This window comes from Triturus cristatus, chromosome 5_2 (genome assembly GCF_964204655.1).
Source record: "Triturus cristatus chromosome 5_2, aTriCri1.1, whole genome shotgun sequence".
NCBI lineage: Eukaryota > Metazoa > Chordata > Amphibia > Caudata > Salamandridae > Triturus > Triturus cristatus.
This window is the reverse complement of record NC_140588.1, coordinates 274,943,242-274,962,912: the sequence shown is the minus strand read 5'-3', so window position 1 is coordinate 274,962,912 and position 19,671 is coordinate 274,943,242.

Below are 19,671 nucleotides of genomic sequence, written 5' to 3'. Positions count from 1 at the left end.
AGCAATGCATGCAGGTGGAAGCAGTAGCCAAACACATAAAAGGAGGAAACAGAGAAAAGATTCTCAGACAGAAAGAATCAAGACATATTCTTAACTTTTGTACTTGTCTCCGAATGGATTGAACCAGGACGAAGAGATGTACTTGCACTTGTAAATCTGAAGACTGAATATGATGAACTGAACAAATCACTGACCTCTCTCAATTTGTAAGATTATGTTTAATACTTTTAGTTTACATTGTATATTGGTGGAGGGTTATAATTTAGGTTGCATCAAGACAAAAAAATTATTTTAAAATTTCAAAATTGAATTTATAGTTTTGATAAATGGGTTAAATACAATTCAGACATTTTATAGTTTCAAATCTGTCGACAACACAAATATATTTGAATGGGCCGATGAAAAGAAAATAGGAGAAATTACAACAGTGGTGTAGAAAGATTAAAATTCTGATAAACAAGGAAATGTTGGCTGCAGCTTTCACCCATTGGAGGGTAAGAAAAATAGAAAGTTCTCCCACTAGAGGGCGGGATTGCTGATTAATAGAACTGAAAGTGACCACAATAGATGACGGGTAACCGCGTGCTGAAATTATAAATAGACACGGGTTGTCATTCAACACGTGGAATATTGCTGGAAAATGATGATCATCAATTGATTTAAAGATATGCATTTGTATCATTAGTGTAATAAGGCTTCGCTAATACCATAGAGCTTGAGTTCAAATTGAAATATGAATTGGTTTTATTGAAATGTATATATAATTACTGCGTGTATTTGCTTTCACGAATTTGGGTTACAAAATAATTGGAGTATAATAGCGGTTGATTATAAAGAACTACAGTAACCAGCATGCACTGCAACAGAAAGCAGGAAATTATGTCACTTTGTGTCAGGAAACCTTTAAAAATAGAAAAGAATGTGGCAACGCTGAATTACCCACCTCATGAACAAGATCTTTGCTAAGATCGAAACGCGTGGAGGATTACTGGTATGCTGAAATAAATCACAGCTTTAAAAATTTCAAAAGCAGAAGAGCTTCTATTTTTTGTGAGTGCGAGCGGATTTGTCTCCGTTTGGAGATGCTGGTTGCAATATGGAATGGCTTGGCTCCGCCGTACCGCGTATGCACCGCCAAGAGCTCCTGGATGTCGGAATATGGGCCATAATGGAAAGGATATATATATATATATATATATATATATATATATATATATATATATATATATATATATATATATATATATATATATTCACTTAAAAAACCATAGGTTTCACACATGTTATAGTTAGCTGGACATTTCACTCGTAAAAAACCAATGAAATTCCCCTGTTATAGTTACTGCAGGCAACTATAACTCACGCGACCGCAATCCTCTGCTGATGACGTCAGATATTACATCACTGTATTTAGACACTTATTTACCCATGTCTTCTTCCATTAATCTTTAGCTATACATATATTACAAATATTTATTTTTCATAAAGACACATATGTCATCAGTGATGTAATATCTGACGTCATCAGCAGAGGATTGCGGTCACGTGAGTTATAGTTGCCTGCAGTAACTATAACGGGGGAATTTCATTGGTTTTTTACGAGTGAAATGTCCAGCTAACTATAACATGTGTGAAACCTATGGTTTTTTAAGTGAATTTGCAAGGTTTTTTAAATGCTAATTCGTAACTATAACGTGTGTGAAACCTATGGTTTTTTCAGTGAATTTGTACGGTTTTTTAAATGCTAAGTTATGTATTTATAAATTTTTTTTTTTTCAGGTTTTTCACCGTGCGCGCACCGTGAATTTTTTTATTTATTTTTAAATCGCGAGGTGCGCGCACCCTGCGTGCACGGTGCACTTCGCGCACCGTGCGCGCGCTGTGGGCGCCCGGTGCGCTTCGCGCACCGAGCACCCACGGTTCGTAGTTCGTGCCGTGCGCGCAGGGTGCGCGCACCTCGCGATTTTTTAAAAATAAAAAAGATAGTTTTTTCCTCCCATGGGGGTCCTTCTGTGACCCCCTGACCAAGGCTAGGGGGTCAGGAACTGTCCACTCTGCCCCCTTTTCACGTTCTCCACCTTTTTTTTTCACCCCCTCAGACTGCGAGAGACAAAATGGCGGCCGACACTTCCTGGTTTCGACCGATTCGAATGTTTACCGACATCTAACAACCAATCAGAATTGCGCTCACGCACGGCAGGGTGCACGCACAATGCGCGCACGGTGCGCGCGTATAGATATTGATATGCTTTTAAATGCTATTTTCTCAGGAAATACTGAACAGATTTACACCAGACCTGCAAAAGGCACTTCCTTGACCTTATGGCTACCTCTCTGCCAAATTTCACGTAATTCTGTTCAGCCGTTCGGGCTGTAGCTGTGTCTAAAGGTCCTATGGAAAATAACATGGGGAAAACGCGTTTTGGGACCCCCCTTTTTTCTCGGCCCCCGCTTGACGAATCACCCCGAGACTTTCAGGGTAGGAGCTGAGCGGAGCGCCCAATTAGTTTTGAAAATTTCACGAGGATTCGTCAACCGGCGCTAAAGTTATTCAAAATAGAATTTTGAGAGTTCCTATGGAAACTAGGTTGTAACTATAACTATCTACTGGCGACCGCCAGTTGATAATATATATATCTATATATATATATTCACTGAAAAAACCATAGGTTTCACACACGTTATAGTTAGGAATTAGCATTTAAAAAACCTTGCAAATTCACTGAAAAAACCTTAGGTTTCACACATGTTATAGTTAGCTGGGCATTTCCCTCGTAAAAAACCAATGAAATTCCCCCGTTATAGTTAATGCAGGCAACTATAACTCACGCGACTGCAATCCTCTGCTGATGACGTCAGATATTACATCACTGTATTTAGACACTTATTTACCCATGTCTTCTTCCATTCATCTTTAGCTATACATATATTACATGTTTTTTTTTTTCAGAAACACACATATGTCATCATTGATGTAATATCTGACGCCATCAGCAGAGGATTGCGGTTGCGTGAGTTATAGTTGCCTGCACTAACTATAACGGGGGAATTTCATTGGTTTTTTACGAGGGAAATGCCCAGCTAACTATAACATGTGTGAAACCTAAAGTTTTTTCAGTGAATTTGCAAGGTTTTTTAAATGCTAATTCCTAACTATAACGTGTGTGAAACCTATGGTTTTTTCAGTGAATTTGTACGGTTTTTTAAATGCTAAGTTATGTATTTATTAATATATTTTTTTAAACAAAATTTTTTCACGGCGCACCGCGCGCCCACTATATGCAGTCCGTAGTATGGGCCAAATCCGTAGTAAGGGCCAAATACATTTTTTTTTTCTATAAATCGCGGAGTGCGCGCACGCTGCGTGAACTTCGCAGAATTTTTTCCGTTTGGCTGGTGCGCGCAGGGTGCACGCACTCGGCGATTTTTCGAAAAAAAAATAAAAAAAAATTGGGCCCTTGGTGGTCCTTCTGGGACCCCCTGACCATGGCTAGGGGGTCAGGAACTGTCCACCCTGCCCCCTTTTCACGTTCTCCACATTTGTTTTTCACCCCCTCAGAGTGCGAGAGACAAAATGGCGGCTGACATTTCCTGGTTTCGACCGATTCAAATGTTTACTAAGATCTAACAACCAATCAGAATTGAGCTCGCGTACGGCAAGGTGCGCGCACCCAGCGCGCACGGTGCGCGCGTACAGATATATATATTGATTTAAATGCTTTTTTCTCTGGAAATACTGAACAGATTTACACCAAACCTGCAAAAGGCACTTCATGGACCTTATGGCTACCTCTCTGCCAAATTTCACGTAATTCTGTTCAGCCGTTCGGGCTGTAGCTGCGACTAAAGTCCCAATGGAAAAATCCATGGGGAAAACGCGTTTTGGGACCCCCACTTTTTCTCGGCTCCCGCTTGACGAATCACCCCGAGACTTTCAGGGTAGTAGCGTAGCGGAGCGCCCCATTAGTTTTGAAAATTTCGCGAAGATTCGTCAATCGGCGCCAAAGTTATTCAAAATAGAATTTTGAGATTTCCTATGGAAACTCGGTCCTAACTATAACTATCTACTGGCGACCGCCAGTAGATAATATATATATATATATATATATATATATATATATATATATATATATATATATATATATATATATATATATTACCTACTGGCGGTCGCCAGTAGGTAGTTATAGTTAGGACCCCTTTTCCATAGGAAATCCGCAACATTCTATTTTGAATAACTTTGGCGCCGGTCGATGAATCCTCGCGAATTTCTCAAAATAGGTGGCTCCGCTCCTACCCTGAAAGTCTCGGGGGGATACGTCAAGCGGGGGCTGAGATAAAAGGGGGGTCCCAAAACGCGTTTTTCCCATGCATTTTTCCATAGGACCTTTAGAACGAGCTACAGCCCGAATGGCTGAACAGAATTACTAGAAATTTGGCAGAGAGGTAGTCCCTATGTCAAGGAAGTGCCTTTTGTAGGTTTGGTGTAAATCTGTTCAGTAGATTCTGAGAAAATAGCCTTTAAATCAATATATATATCTGAGCCCGCTTACGGTACGCTTACCGTACGCTTACGGTAAGCTTACGGTACGCGTACGGTGGCGTGCGCGAGCGCGATTCTGATTGGCTGTTAGATCTTAGTAAACATTCCAATCGGCCGAAACCAGGAAGCGGCGGCCGCCATTTTGTGTGTTTCACTCAGAAAAAAAAGAGTGAAAACAAGAAAAGGGGGCAATGAGGAGAGTTACAGACCCCCTTACATTTGTGAGGGGGTCAAAGAAGGACAGAAAAGTACAAAGAAAACATTTATGGATTTTAAAAAAAATCACGGGGTACGCGTACGGTAAGCTTACGGTAAGCGTACGGTAGAAAAAAAAAAAAAAAAAAAAATGAAATTCAGATTTAAGTGTTTAGATATTAGGGGGCTCTAAAAAGAGCCGTTGTGTTTATGAAATGATTTTTTAGTGGTACCTACAAGTAAGTACCGATGCAGAGTCTAAGGTTCAAGAGGAAGACTCTGTTCCCTTCATCATTGAAGTGCACACCATCTCCTCTATAAATGTCTTGCATGTCATAACGCAAGTTGTTGTGGTAAATGGCACCCATACCATAGTCACGGAGGAAAGCAGAAACATATTTGTTGACGTGCTTTCTTGCTTTGTCAATCTGCGGACAGAAATGATTGGACCAGTTCCATTTTTGCCTTTGGCATATGTTGGAAAACACAAAGGCAGTTTTAGGGAAAAGTGAAAACAGTTGTGCAAAGGTGTCCTTCATAAGCATTTCCAGACCTACCCCAGTCAAAGTGCCTAGGTCATTGCCACCACAGTGCACTATTATGAGGTCAGGGTGTTGGATTTGCATGAAGGATTTCACCAATGGCATCAATTGGTGCCATTTTAACCCTCTCTGACCAATCCATTTAATGTCTACATTTGGCAAAGCAAGGTCTCTCACCATATCTGTTTTCTCTGCAAACTTTTCACTCCAGAAGACATAGCTGTGCCCTACAATCCACACTGTGAACATCTTCAAAGGAGAACTGGATGCACTCAGGAGGTGTCTTTCAGTAGAATGGCAATATGAAAAGAAAGACAGTTTGGAAATGGAGGCATACATATTTTTTACAAAACAAAAAGAACTGATTGGCTGTTTCATACCATTCTAGAATAAAAACTAGGCTGTATGTGTAAATTAATAGAAGGTTGGCTCTTAAAAGAACCGTTGTGTTCATGCAGGGACAGAGGAAAGAAAGAATGGGAAAATTATTCAAAGCGACAAGTGCGCTGATCTATTTTGTTGTTCACTAGGGAAACACTGGTCTCCCTATGGCAAATTAGATCTTGACAAAAGGCGCATCGAATATCAACCCTCCAAAATCGAGGGTTCATTTCCAGAGGGCCAGCAAAAGGAGATGCTCCCCCCACAGATGAAGGGCTCACCTGACCTGCAGAAGAAGGAGTCAGCTCTGCAGATGATGGTCCAGGCTGAGCTGCTGTGGATGTACTTGCTTGTCTTTCTGAAGAGTTACCTCCAAAAAGATGACCATGTGTCCTTTTGTGTACATCCTTGAGGTGTCTCTTCATGGTATGATTCCCAAAGGAATACTTCCTGTCAGGATTACCTCTTGAAAGTACACGCTGACACTGCTTGCAAGTTACTAAGGGTGCATTCACCTTTTGCTGGCCTTCAGGAAAAGTAAAATAATCCCATACATAAGAGGGCTTTTGTTTCCTCGCTCTCTGCCTCAAAACAGTGCTGCTAGTGCTAGCCTCACTCTCAGAAGAGCTCTGCTGTTCTGCCATCGTATCACAAAGACAACCCAGCTCCTTCTCCTAAGGGATCACAAGCAGAAATGAGGGGAATGGGTGTGGTGTAGGAGAGTTCTAGAACTGAAAGTAGTTTCAACCAATCAAAAGTTGTGTTTCATGATCACATGACCTACCGTACGCTTACGGTGCGCTTACGGTACGCTTACGTCAAAAGTGCGCATGCGCGTAAAAAAGACACGCGCTTGCGCGCATGCGCATAACAGACACTACCCGACACTTCCGCGTAACGTGCGCGTGTAGCGTACGCGCGCACGCGTCCCACGCGGAGTACGCGCGGCTACGCAAATTGCGTAACTATACGCAAGCAGTGTAGAAAAATTACGAGCGTTGCGAAAACCGTACGCTTACCGTAAGCTTACGGTACGCGTACTAAAAAAATAATAATAAAAAAAAAAAAAAGTACTGCAAATAAATTTTACATGTTTATTTTAAAAAATATATTTAAAAAAAAACATATTAAAGAATTTTAAAAATTTAGCCATAGTCTTTATAAAAGGTAAGAAAAATAAAAAATAAATAAGTTAAAAAAAATAGAAGAAAAAAAAAACAATTAGCATTTAAAAAACCTTGCAAATTCACTGAAAAAACCATGGGTTTCACACACGTTATAGTTAGGAATTAGCATTTAAAAAACCTTAGAAATTCAGTGAAAAAACCATAGGTTTCACACACGTTATAGTTAGGAATTAGCATTTAAAAAAACCTTAGAAATTCAGTGAAAAAACCATAGGTTTCACACATGTTATAGTTAGCTGGACATTTTACTCGTAAAAAACCAATGAAATTCCCCCGTTATAGTTAGTTCAGCTAACTATAACTCGCGCGCCCGCAATGCACTGCTGATGACGTCACATATTACATCACTCATGACATGGTCAGTGACATCACTCATGACATCACTGATGACATCTCAAATGACATCACTGATGACATCACTGATGACATCATCCTTGTGATAGAGTGGCAGACCTCCTCTCACCCTAATAAAACCTTTGATACACGCATTCAAAAATAGAGACTAAAATTTTCAAAACAAAGGACATACCAATAACAGTTACAACAACCTCTTCAGTAATTCTAAGATCCACATACACATCCACTCCTTCACCAACAGTCCTATACAGTCACTCATACATGTACTCACTTATCATATGTACTCATACACCTATACATCCTGTTACACAATGCCACTCATCCATAGAGCTACTCACAAACATAGTCACTCATGCTAATAAAGAATCAAACATACATTTACTTGCATATACAGTTATACACACACCACCACACTTACTTCTACGGAAACTTACACATACTTAGTCTTTTAAACAATCACTTATAGAAATACATACTTATTCATACAGGAACTCTTTCAATCTCTCACTCTCACATATACTCACATATATAAACCAATAGTCACATATACTAGTTTTAAACATATGTAGTTACTCATAAAGACACTATTGAGACAGTCATTCACTCACTAACACACCCATACACACACGCATCCACCCATGCAGTCCTGCACACATGCTCTGTTCAACACATACAAACAGTGAGTCACTCATTCATGCACCTATGCACTACGTCATACCCCCCACCGAACCATGCAGACACTCAGACTAATACTCAAAAAACCAACTAATAACCTATATAGACACCCATGTAGCTACTCACCAACCCATGCAGCCACTTATACACAAAGTGAAAAAATGAAACAGATATTTACATATTTAAATATTACTCACTAAGCCATGTATTCACTAGGATACACTTAATCAGTCAGTTACACAATCAATTTTTCAAAAAGAAATCATCCATTTAGACAGTAATATACCCATTTATTCTTCTATCAACCTTGAGATATACATATATAAAACATATTTAATTTTCAGAAAAACACACATTCACTGGATGATGTTATCAGTGATGTCATCAGTGATGTCATTTGAGATGTCATCAGTGATGTCATGAGTGATGTCACTGACCATGTCATGAGTGATGTAATATGTGACGTCATCAGCAGTGCATTGCGGGCACGCGAGTTATAGTTAGCTGAACTAACTATAACGGGGGAATTTCATTGGTTTTTTACGAGTAAAATGTCCAGCTAACTATAACATGTGTGAAACCTATGGTTTTTTCACTGAATTTCTAAGGTTTTTTAAATGCTAATTCCTAACTATAACGTGTGTGAAACCTATGGTTTTTTCACTGAATATATATATATATATATATATATATATATATATTTAGATATTACCTACTGGCAGGCGCCAGTAGGTAGTTATAGTTAGGACCTATTTCCCCTAGGAAATCCGCAACATTCTATTTGGAATAACGCTGGCGCCGATTGACGAATCTTCGCGAACTTTTCCAAACTTTTGGCCAGCTCCGGTCCGCTCCTATCCTGAAAATTTCACAGTGATTCGTCAAGCGGGGGCCGAGAAAAAAGGGGGGTCCCAAAACGCGTTTTCCCCATGCATTTTCCCATAGGACCTGTTGACGCAGCTACAGCCCGAACTGCTGAACGGAATTACACCAAATTTGGCAAAGAGGTAGTCCTCAGTTCAGACTCGTGCCTTTTGCTTAAATGGTGTAAATCCGTTCAGTAGTTCCTTAGAAAATTAGAGTTAAAAAGATAGATATATCTGGGCAGAGCCTAACCACACATCTCATCGTGAGATCTGATTGGCTGTCAGTACTTCATCCAAGAAGTGTTGGCAGCCATCTTGGGACCAATATACATGATAGCACCTCATTAAAAAGCATTGCAGTTAATAGAAGGTTTTAAGACTTTAGTTACATTATAAATCATTTGTTGATGGTACCATACTCATTTTAGGAACTGTGGTGTGTTCTAAGGTGATTTTACCATGTGAAAAAGCCTTCTGCTGTCATATCATGAATCATGTTTGAGAGAAAACTATTTTCTATATCTATAAGCTAAACTGAGAGCATATTTCTGTAAATTCACATTATCTTTCTCAGTCATATGAGAATGAAGTCTGACATTCTCAGTAAAACATGTACATCCAACAAGGGCAGATACTGCAGTTGATTCCTTTGTGTTCTACTGCAGCTTCTCAGAGTGTTCTAAAGAACAACTAGAGCGCTAACAGTCCTACTTATGACAAACATATTGCACACCTGAAGCCATCTTGATTGGAATAAAGTGGTAACTCTTAAAACATTTAATTTAAAAAGGAACAAAATGAGGGGGTTCATTTTGCCATAGAAAGTATGATTAGTGCTGCAGAAAGAAAAATTAGGGCACATTTTGAGTGACTTCTCAAATCCTCTTCTATTTCATTAAAACATTCTGACATGCAGACTGAAACATGCACTTTCAATACCAGCAGCAGACTTCCCTGGTGAGCAGTAGCTTTACTACAGTGATCTAATAAGCAACTAGAGTGCTAACATTCTGAATTTATGGCAAATGTGTGACACGTCTGAATGCCTTCTTGATGGAACCAAAGTAAAAAACTGAAAGTATTTCCCACTGAGGAGACTGTAGTAAATGAGGAAATTAGGAAACTTCATAACAAATAAGTCTCCCAAAATGGCCACCAGAGACAAAAGAGCCCAAATGTAGCCCAAATATCACCCAGATGTAGCCCAAGTATAGCCCAATGACAGAATGTCCCAGAGTGTTCTAACGAATAACTAGAGTGCTAACAGTCTTACTTATGACAAACCTATTGCACACCTGAAGCCATCTAGATTGGAATAAAGTGGTAACACTTAAAACATTTAATTTACAAAGGAACAACATGAGGGGGTTCATTTTGCCATAGAAATTATGATTAGTGCTGCAGAAAGAAAAATTAGGGCACATGTTGACTTCTCAAATCCTCTTCTATTTCATAAACAAATTCTGACATGCAGACTGAAACATGCACTTTGAATACCAGCAGCAGACTTCCCTGGTGAGCAGTAGCTTTACTACAGTGATCTAATGAGCAACTACAGTGCTAACATTCAGAATTTATGGCAAATGTGTGACACATCTGAATGCCTTCTTGATGGAACCAAAATAAAAAACTGAAAGTATTTCCTACTGAGGAGACTGCAGTAAATGAGGAAATTTGGAAACTTCTTAACAAATAAATCTCCCAAGATGGCCACCAGAGACAAAATAACCCAAATGTATCCCAAATATCACCCAGATGTAGCCCAAGTATAGCCCAATGACAGAATGTTCCAGAGTGTTCTTAAGAACAGCTAGAGCGCTTACTGTCTTACTTATGACAAAAGTATGGCACACCTGAAGCCATCTTGATTGGAATAAACTGGTAACACTTAAAACATTTTATTTAACAAGGAACACAATGAGGGGGATCATTTTGCCATAGAAATTATGATTATTGCTGAAGAAAGAAAAATTAGGGAACATTTTGAGTGACTTCTCAAATCCTCTTCTATGTCATTAAAAAATTCTGATATGCAGACTGAAACATGCACTTTTAATACCAGTAGCAGATTTCTGTGGTGAGCAGTAGCTTTACTACAGTGATCTAATAAGCAACTAGAGTGCTAACATTCAGAATTTATGGCAAATGTGTGACATATCTGAATACCTTCTTGATGGAATCAAAGTAAAAAACTGAAAGCCTTTCCTACTGAGGAGACTGCAGTAAATGAGGAAATTAGGAAACTTCATAACAAATAAATCTACCAAGATGGCCACCAGAGACAAAAGAGCCCAAATGCAGCACAGATATCGCCCACATGTAGCCCAATGACAGAAGTGTGCAAAACACGTATTGTTTGTGTATTTGCAGTTTTATATAGTGCAGACTTGTCAGGTATTGGAGTGCTTTACATGAGAATTGGTTACATCACACAAGATCAAATTCATTTTGGTTGTAGACATAGGGAGATTAAGTGATTTGACCAGAATCACAGAATGTTGAGCTGAAGCCGAAACTCCAACCTGGTTCCCCAGTTGCAAAGTCTGCAGCTCTGGAAGTAACACCACATCCTCTCCCCTAGGTGCAACATTTAATCAAGTGGTCAACGGGATAAAAAAACATAAAGATTACAAATAATTTAAAAGCTCTTTGTCGCTATTTGAAAACTCAGAAAATATGTCCTCATTTTAGTTTTTTAGAGCACTAACCATAATTTTGATGCAAATAAGACCCTCTCATATATGTAATTTCTAAAGGAAATGCTCTAGGTATTACAGTTTTGATTACATCAAGATGACGGCAGACATTCCACACTTTTGTAAGAAATATAGAATGTTAGCGATCTAGTTGTTCATTGGGATACTGTTGAGAGGCAGAGGCCAGGGGCACGGACTCTGAAAATTGAAGGCAGGTAGGAGAGTGCTGAGGCAACAATTTGACCACACTGGGCAGGCAGGAAGGGCAGTGGCAGCACACCAGATTATGGAGGGCAGTGGAAAGGGGGGCAGGGGCAACAAACCAACAATACAGGACTGGCAAGAGAGGCTGTGGCAATATAATAGACCATTGTGGGCAGAAGGAAGAGGCAGTGGTAGTACAACAATACATGCCAACAGACCCGTTTCAGCCAGGAAACGCCCAATGTTTTTAAGCTCAAATGGGCTTTATTTGATCTGTCTCCTGTCTACAATCTCCTCTTTTTCAATGTAACTCAAAGGGGAAAATCAATACGCCAGTTTTTTTTCAAAATCTCCCTCTTACCAATTTCAAAATGTTCGCAAGTATGGTACATTGGATCATGGTAGGCAGGAGGAATTGGGGTAGGGACATGGACTCGGATAACAGAGGACAGGAGGGACATAGAGAGGTGCACCAAACTGACCCTACAGGGCAGGCATCAGGGTTTGCAGCAGAACAATACACCACACAGGGCATGCGGGACGGGAGTGCAGCACAACAATCCATAGAAAGCAATAGGGAGGGGACAGGACCATGCACATGGACAACAGAGAACAGAGGGGAAAGAGGCAATAGTAGCTAGCTGACCATAATGGACAGACAGGAGAGAAAGCTGCAGCATAACAGACCATAAAGGGCAGGAGGGACGGATCAGGGGCATTACAATGGAACAGACAGGCCAGGAGGGAGGGAATAGGGGTCTGCACATGGAAACTGGGCTGGGGGCAAGGGGGCGGGGCAAGAGCAGCAAGATGACCATGGAGGTCAGGCAGGATGGACACTAGAAACAAGACACACCATGGAGAGCAACAATGAGACTATGATGGCATACACACAGACCATGGAGGGAAGGTGGGAGGGGGTCAGGGGCAGCTATCTGACCACACAGGGAAGGTGGGAGGGGCCATGGCAGCACAGAAGACCATGCATGGCAAGCGGGAGGGTTAGTGGCAGCACAATGGCTATGATGGGCAAGAAGGAGGGTGCAGGGGCATGCACAAAGGACCATGGAGGATAGAAGGGAGGGTCAGGACCTGGGCACAGACAAGAGAGTTCAGGCGAAGGGGCCTCACAGCAGACCACGCGGGGCAGGCAGGAGGAGCAGTTGCAGCACAACAGACCAGGGAGGGCAGAAGGGTGTGGCAGTAAAATGGACCATGGAGGACAGGAGGAAGGGGATAGGGGCATGGCATGTGGACAGGCAGGGTGGAGGTGGCAGGGACAGGTTACAGTCATCTGACAATGCTAGGCAGGTGGGAGGGGAGTGGCAGCTCAACAGAACACTCAGAGTAGATAGGAGTGGCAGGTCCATGGAACATGGTGGGCAAAAACGATGGAGCAGGGGCATGCACAAAGACATCGGAGGGCAGGGGGAAGGAGAATAGGGGCAGCAAGCTAAGCACAGAGGCTAAGCAGGAGGTCAATGATGGGCAATAGAATTGGGCAATGGAGGGCAGGAGGAGTGGACTGGTACCTCATGCTAAATGGAGGGCAGTGGCAGCACATCAGACCATGCAAGGCAGGAGGGAGGAGGCTAGTCCATGGATTCAGACAACACAGGTAGGGAGGAGGTGGATAGGGCACACAAGCTAACTGTTCAGAGAAGGTGGGTATTAGGAACTTTATTGTTTTTAAAATGTGTGTCTGTGTGAACTACTTAAAATATTGACAAGTATGCAGCATAATCTCACTTTTATTCAGGAAGAAGAGGACGTTTGTGACTGTGACTCCGGGCTCACTTGGCAGAAACACCCTCTGACCCTCCACCCCCCATCGCAAAATGTAATGCCCGTGAAAAAGGTAGGTGGACGCAGTGTTATATAGAACATAGTCCTGAGAGCACGATTGAAAATGTAAACTAGATATAGTATATGGTATAAACTATGCACCAAAAAGTGTAATATAAGATGAACCGGGGTGTGAAATATAATATGCAATACATTGTGCGCAATGACAGATTCATTGGCGAGCGTGAGATAGCACAGGCACTAGCGCATGCTATGTGATATGGGCCTTGAAGTGTAATATGCACAGGGCAGTGTTGTGTAACCTAACTAGTCTCTAAAGTTGTAATATAAAATATGTGCTGGGGAGTGTAACGTTGCATATGCACTGTGACAAAGATATGGATCCCAGATTGTATTATGTATGGCATAGCGCTGTGCGTTATAACATAGGCATCGAGGAAGGCACGTTAGATGGGGCAATATAACCCGTGCGAAGGCAAGTGTGGCATGACATATTCACGGGGTGGTGTTACAGTGCACATGGGCTAGAGAGTGTCATAGCATACGCACTAGCTGGTGGAATACAACACAGAGGTGTGTGGCACTCGGCGGGCACTGGTGGGTGTAACACAGCATTGGGTTCAGCCAGGAGCACGCTGTGACTCTCAAGTGAGGTTTGTGTCCTTTCCAGAGAGTAAAATAAAAGGTATTACACATCCGGCGGTGGATGTGTGTTTTATTAACCGTGAGGGGGGTTTCTTGCATAGTTTGGTCGAATTTTTGTTGAGTCCCCTTTGAATGGCTTGGTGTGCGTGTGTATTAAATGTGCCCGTCAATAGCTACCCATGTTTGTGTAAATAAATGACAAGGGTGTGTACTTGGAGAGTACCCACCGGCGGGGGTGTCGGGATTAGGCACGGTAGGGCGTCAGACACGTCAAAGCTTCACTAGCGGTGTAAATACATTCCACGTGGATTCATTGTATGCATAGTCGCCTTTTAATGAATATCACGGAAATCGTCATGGTGATAGGTACATACGGTTTGTCCAGCATGTCCTAGTTGTTTCTATACATATATATATTTTTTTAAATAATAAAAAACAAAGGCCGGCCCCGGGGGATGGGGTCCCCAGTGCCATAAGTGGCCTGAGGAGGGGGGCAACGCAGCCCCCTCCTAAAGAATAAAAAAAAAAAAGCCCATGACCCGGGCGTTGGGGTCCCCGGGGCCGATTAGGGCCTTGGGAGGGCCAAATTTATTTTTTTCAACAAAACAAATTAGGGTGCTGGGGTCCTCCGGGCCAATAAATTAGAAAAAGAAGGGGGGTCACACAGCCCTCCTTCTTAAAAAAATAAAATAAATAAAAAACCGGCATCGTGCCGGAGGCCACGCCCCCTCCTTGCAGCACTCTGCAAACGCACCCCCTGGCCAGTTGTAAGTTGGGGAATTAATTCCCCTTCAATACTGAGGGTCCCTGAGGGCCAACTAGCCCTACAGGTATCTCCAGTATGCGCCAGGGAGCTGCGTTGCAGACAGGTGTTCTGAGGCCACGCCTCTTTTTACACCTTTATGCAACGCAGCTCTGTGACGCTTACTGGAGGTACCTAGTGGGCTAGTTTGACCCTAGGGACCCTTAGGATTCAAGGGGACTTAATCTCTCAACTTAGAACGGCCACAGGGCGCGTTTACACAGTGGTGAAGGGAGGGGACGGGGCCTGAGGTGACATGTGCAAACACGCCCTGTGGCGCGTTTTAAGTTGGGAAAATAATTCCCTTTCAATCCTGAGGGACCCTGGGGGCCAACTAGCCCACCAGGTGCTTCCAGTAAGCGCCACTGCTCTGCGTTGTAGAGAGGTGGTGGAGGCTGTGCCCCTTTTTACACCTCTATGCAATGGCGCTTACTGGACATACCTAGTGGGCTATTATGCCCCTAGGGACCCTCAGGATTCAAGGGGACTTAATCTCCCAACTTAAAAAAACGGCCACAGGGCTTGTTTACACAGTGGGGAAGAGAGGGGATGGGGCCTGAGGTGACGTGTGCAAACAAGCCCTATGGCGCGTTTTAAGTTGGGGAAATAATTCCCCTTCAATCCTGAGGGCCCCTGGGGGCTAACTAGCCCACCAGGTGCTTCCAGTAAGCTCCACTGAGCTGTGTTGCAGAGAGGTGGTCCAGGCCATGCCACTTTTTACACCTCTCTGCAACGCTGCTCTGTGGCGCTTACTGGAGGTACCTAGTAGGCTAGTTGGACCCTAGGGACCCTCAGGATTCAAATGAACTTAATCTCCCAACTAAAAACGGACACAGGGCGTGTTTACACAGTGGTGAAGGGAGGGGACGGGGCCTGAGTTAACGTGTGCAAACAAGCCCTGTGGCACGTTTTAAGTTGGGGAAATATTTCCCCTTCAATCCTGATGGACCCTGGGGGCCAACTAGCCCACCAGGTGCTTCCAGTAAGCGCCACTGCGCTGCGTTGCAGAGAGGTGGTCTAGGCCGTGCCCCTTTTTACATCTCTCTGCAACGCAGCTCTGTGGCGCTTACTGGAGGTACCTAGTGGTCTAGTTGGACCCTAGGGACCCTCAGGATTCAAGGGGGCTTAATCTCCCAACTTAAAACGGCCACAGGGCGTGTTTACACAGTGGGGAAGGGAGGGGATGGGGCCTGAGGTGACGTGTGCAAACACGCCCTGTGGCGCGTTTTAAGAGGTCGTTTTAATCCCCTGCCCTATTATATACTAGGGGCTTACAGAGGAGGTCATGCTAATCACAGGGGGACCCCAACGCATAGTGTTCCCTAGAGTATGTAGGTGTTTTCACTGTATTCTGAGTGTCTTTTAACATAGCACTGGCTCTAGGGCTGGTTAGTCAGACTTACCACCAGTATCCGTCTGAAAAAGTTGAGGGTACAGGATGATTTTGCAACAAGGCTTCTTTCTGCTCTTCTGTTTGTTCTTTCTGCACGTTATCCTTCTTCCTGCACTTTTCTCCGTCTTTGAGGACTTCTGTTGCTTCTTTCTGCATTTCTTGTTTTTCTTTCTGTGCGTTTTTTCTTCTTTCTTCACATGTCCTATCTCTGTAGGCATAGTTAGAAATTAGCATTTAAAAAACCTTTGAAATTCACTGAAAAAACCATAGGTTTCAGGCACGTTATAGTTAGGAATTAGCATGACTGTATAGGACTGTTGGTGAATGAGTGGATGTGTATGTGGATCTTAGAATTACAGAATAGGTTGTTGTAACTGGTATTGGTATGTCCATTGTTTTGAAAATTTTAGTTTCTATTTTTGAATGTGTGTATCAAAGGTTATATTAGGGGGAGAGGAGGTCTGCCACTCTATCACAAGGATGATGTCATCAGTGATGTCATCAGTGATGTCATTTGAGATGTCATCAGTGATGTCATGAGTGATGTCACTGACCATGTCAAGAGTGATGTAATATGTGACGTCATCAGCAGTGCATTGCGGGCGCGCAAGTTATAGTTAGCTGAACTAACTATAACGGGGGAATTTCAATGGTTTTGTATGAGTGAAAAGTCCAGCTAACTATAACGCCCCTGAAACCTATGTTTTTTTCAGTGAATATATATATATATATATATATATATATATATATATATTTTTTTTTTTTATTTTCAAACACATTTGCGGTAATACTGGCGTGCTGCCAGATCGCTGGTGGTGCACCGGAAGTAGCGATAACACTAGTGCTCGAAATGTAGAAAAATTCTCCCAAACCTTCTTCTGATTAAGGAGCCTGCACTCATTGTTGTTATGGGGGTTTCTCCCGTTTATTGCATCATTTACACATGCTAGAGCACAAGAGGATTGCATCATTTGCATCAGACACATGCTAGAGCATATGAGGGACGCGTTTCGGCAGTCACGCTGCCTTTCTCGACCTAAAAAGCGCCATATTGGTGCTTCTTTTAAAGCCCTTGCACAATTAAAAATAGAAGATGCACTCTACTAAACAGCAATTGGGTAAACACATACTCGTGGGAAAATTACCAATATTCACCATTGCATAAACGGGTTTTCATAAAGAAACAGCGCAACAGAGTAAGCCCTATATATCACATTACTTTAAGGTTTCTTACTGACTATGCTCAAAGTTTTATGCTTTTCAGTTCATTTTGGTTTCAAAAGGTCCCATCCTGCCTCATTATGTTTTGTGTAAAACCCGAACTGGATTAATACCCGTTCTCAAACTGTCAATAGAGGCAACACAACAATGTCTTATTTTAAAAAAAAACACAAAGTTACGCATATTTGCAGTTTGTGTAACATTTCTTCAGACATAATCGCCCGCCTCATTGTTTTAAACACTCTTTGCAAGCATACACGTCTCCAAAGGCAATATGCTGTCTGCTCGAAAACAGCTGAATTCAGGAACACAGATATCCAAATTCGGAGGAGGAAAACTCACAGTGGGCGGCTTCTTGTCCTTAAAACTTCATGGTGGTGGTGTTGTGGGACTCTACTACTGCTTATCGGGATTGGTTTGCACTGGACACAGGAATTGGAGTTTTAAGTTGTGAGTTGTGATTCATGGCCACATGTATCAGAAAAACATTTAGCATTTCTTGAATTTTAAGTAATCGCTATTTAAGGAATGCAAAATGGTATGTAAAAAAATAGCGATTACCAAATAGCGATTCCTAAAGGCTTGCAATCACAATTAGGTAATCACTATTAGGTAATACTACTTCATTCATTCCTGTGGACCTAAAGGCCCAAAGGTGCAAATGGTTTTCATTAGCTAATTTACAATTACCTAAATGGTAATCACAAATATGGTAATGTAAAACCAAGGGGGCCCGGGGGCCTACGGCCCCCCTGAAGCACCCCCCAAAAAATGTGCACTTGTAAAGCACACGTATGCCCTAGGGGCATGTGTGTGCTACATGGCACTTTGAATAATGCATTTTTCAAAAATTGCACATGGTTACCATTGACTTGGAGTCGATGGTAATAGCATTTCCTAAATGCACAGTTTGCAATTAGAAAATGCTTGGTACATATGCTTACAGAATCGCAAATTGCAATTACCTATTTGCATTCGCGGTTTTAGGTAATCGCAAAAAATTGTGATTACCTAAAATTGTGACTACAAAGCCTTTATACATCTTGAAGCTATTTTGAATTTGCAAACAGTCAAATTTAGCGATTCGCACCGTTAGCAAATGCAAAATTATTTCATTTATGTGGCCCTTAACGATTTGCCTGCTATCAGACCTTTAAATGGCTCTAGATGTTCATACATATGTGCCTATTAACTAAAACATCAGTGCCCTCATATTCATATGAATAAAATATCTATTGCACATATTTTTCTTTATAGTGTACCCATGCTTTCATCCACTTTACAAAATGACTGATGCATTTTTCTATCTTTTTCCAGGACCTCTTGTATCTAATCTCTTAATGGTTGTGCACTTAAATCCTTTTTGCCATCTTTCAGCTTGTATATCTAGCCCTTATTAGAAGATTTGCTAATCTTAGTCACCAGAATAATTGTCAATCTCGAGACAAAAGCAAGTATGTTGTCAGGTAACGTGGTCACTTCGAGACATTATCTGCTGTCTTCCACTTGTCTCCGAGGAAGCTTGCATGGCACAGCAGTATCCTGGGGTGAAAGCGTGTACAGTGGCTCCAACAGGAGTACCACGATATCTTACAGGAGGGCCATGCTGTGTCCCACGGAAGTATTGTGGTACACCATGGTCCAAAGTAATTTCTTTATATTAATCACAGATAAGCTCTCTCTGGGTCCCCAACACGAGTGCCTGGGCGGTCTGGATGTCCATACCCTGCCCCATATGCCCTTAATCAAAACTTTTTAAGGACATGGGGACCAAGTCCCCGAGTCCTGCAATGGTGGACACAACATTTTCTTGACCTGCTGCAGCTGGCCAATCAGATCACAAGGTAATGTGATAAAGTCACGGGTACCGCAATAGCACATTGGCTGACCTGAGAGAAAGCTCCCTCTGCCAATGGGTTTCGAGTATTTTTTTTAATCTTCAGTCCTACAGACGTCCTGCAGGACTCCGGCTGTCCATAACGGTGCAGATATCACTATCGTTTCTAGGAAATCAACCCCTGCATGACCAGCACCCCTGCTCCTCCTTTAAACTCAAATTTCTCGAAAACAGCTGAAAGGATTTACACCAAATAACGAAAAGCACTCATTCTGAGTAAAGTTCTAACTTCCTGCCCGATTGGTCAGAAAAGTTTGGCAG